This window comes from Myotis lucifugus, unplaced genomic scaffold (genome assembly GCF_000147115.1).
Source record: "Myotis lucifugus unplaced genomic scaffold, Myoluc2.0 scaffold_19, whole genome shotgun sequence".
Classification (NCBI taxonomy): domain Eukaryota; kingdom Metazoa; phylum Chordata; class Mammalia; order Chiroptera; family Vespertilionidae; genus Myotis; species Myotis lucifugus.
This window is the reverse complement of record NW_005871067.1, coordinates 416,140-418,345: the sequence shown is the minus strand read 5'-3', so window position 1 is coordinate 418,345 and position 2,206 is coordinate 416,140. Positions and strand designations below refer to the sequence as shown.

At 43.7% G+C, this 2,206-nt stretch overlaps 1 pseudogene; it reads left to right on the top strand.

Moving 5' to 3' along the window:
- Positions 1-253: 253 nt before the first annotated feature.
- LOC102419056 lies at positions 254-1,792 on the top strand (annotated as a pseudogene).
- The last annotated feature ends 414 nt before the right edge of the window (positions 1,793-2,206 follow it).

Sequence of the window (2,206 nt, the reverse complement as noted above, 5' to 3'; positions counted from 1 at the left end):
CGTGGAAGGTGGTGCACCATGCAGAGGAGGAAGTGGAGACTTTTGTGTTCCAGGCAGAAATTGCTGAAGTCTGAAGCTTTGGAAGACCTCTTGGCAGTCAAGCACTTCTCTGTAGAAGGTCAGCTGGAATTCGGGGCATTGCTATTCATCCCCCATTGGGGTCCCTTTGACTTCTTTGAGAACAAGAAGAACAACAAAAACTCTATGTTCATCATCTATATATCTATATATAGAAAAACCAAGCGACCGGAACTCCAGAACAACTGGAACAACCGTTTGCTTTGATGCGCACTGTGGCCCCAACCGTGCCCCCTACCCCCGGATCAAGGGTGGGGCCATTCGGTCAACCTCCCATGTCCCCTTCCTCTGGCCGGCCCTGCCCCAATCGGCCCCAATCAGGGCGGGCCGGCCGGACCCCACCTGTGCATGAGTTCATGCACCAGGCCTGTAGTGTGTTCATAATGGACAGCTGTGATGAGTTGATACCAGAGTACCTCAACTTCATCTGCGGTGTGATTGACTCTAAGGACCTGCCCCTGAACATTTCCCGAGAAATGCTCCAGCAAAGTAAAATCTTGAAGGTCATTTGTAAAAATATTGTTAAGAAGTGCCTTGAGCTCTGCTCTTTGCTGGCAGAAGATAAGGAGAACTATAAGAACTATAAGAAGGAGAACTATTCTATGAAGCATTCTCTAATAACCTAAAGCTTGGACTCCATGAGGACTCGACTAGTCGGGGATGCCTTTCTGAGCTTCTGCACTATCATACCTCCCAGTCTGGAAGTGAAATGACTTCTCTTTCAGAATATGTCTTTCATCTGAAGAAGACCCAGAAGTCCATCTATTATATCACCGGGGAGAAGTTGCCAACTCTGCTTTTGTGGAGCGACTTGGAAATGGGGCTTTGAAGTAGTATATATGAAGGAGCCTATTGATGAGTACTGTGTGCAGCAGCTCAAGGTGTTTGAATGATAAAGCTTGGTCTCAATTACCAAGGAGGGCCTGGCACTACCTGAGGATGAAGAGGAAAAAAAGAAAATGGAAGAGAGCAAGGCCAAGTTTGAGAACTTCTGCAAACTCATGAAAGCAATCTTGGATAAGAAGGTTGAGAAGGCGACAGTCTCCAATAGCCTTGTGTCTTCACCCTGCTGCATTGTGACTAGCACCTACGGCTGGACAGCTAATATGGAGTGTATCAGGAAAGCCCAGACACTTCGGGATAACTTTATAATGGGCTACATGATGCCCAAAAAGCACCTGGAGATCAACCCTGACCAACCCATTGTGGAGACTCTGCACCAGAAGGTGGAGGCAGATAAGAATGACAAGGCTGTCAAGGACCTTGTGGTGTTACTGTTTAAAACTGTGCTGCTCTCTTCTGACTTTTCACTTGGAGATCATCAGACCTACTCCAACTGCATCTACTGCATGATCCAGCCAGGCCGAGGCACTGATGAAGATGAAGTGACAGCAGAAGAACCCAGTGCTGCTGTTCCTGATGAGATACCCCCTTGAGGGTGATGAGGATGCCTCTTGCATGGAAGAAGTAGATTAAGAGTTTCTACTTGCAGACCTTGCATCCTCTATGTAGTGTCTTCATGGCTCTCCCAGCAGCCCTGCATGGCCTTGGTCCACCTGGTTTCCCCTACCTGATGTTTAGTAGTTTTTTCTCTCCTGTCTTTGCCTAAGGCAGGTTACAATGGCCGCAAGTCTTCTCTTCTCATATTTGATATTAGGTTTGGATGTTGTGTATTGTGGGTTTTTTAAATTTTGTTCTGAAATTAAAGTATGTGAAATAAAGAAGATGCAGTTTTTAAAATTTTTTCAAGCATACAAAAATATAAAGAGTATAAAATAATGAAGGTAAAGTACAAATTAAACATTGCAGATACAGCCTTCTGTGCATTCCCACCCACCTCCATTCTATTCACCTCCCTTCTTCCTGGACCTAACTATTATTTTGAGTTTGGTGTTTCTCATGCATGCTTTTAGTTTTTATACAATATTTAGATACAGAAATAATATTGCTTTGCCTGTTAGGCAATGATATGTATTTTACTGCAACTTTTCTGATTCAACATTATGTTTGAAATCTATCTATGGTAATACACAAGGCTTTGGTTAATTCATTTTTAACTATCACATAGTACAGAAGAATATATCACTATTTATCTGTCTAGTCTCCTAATGATGGATATTTTGTTTCT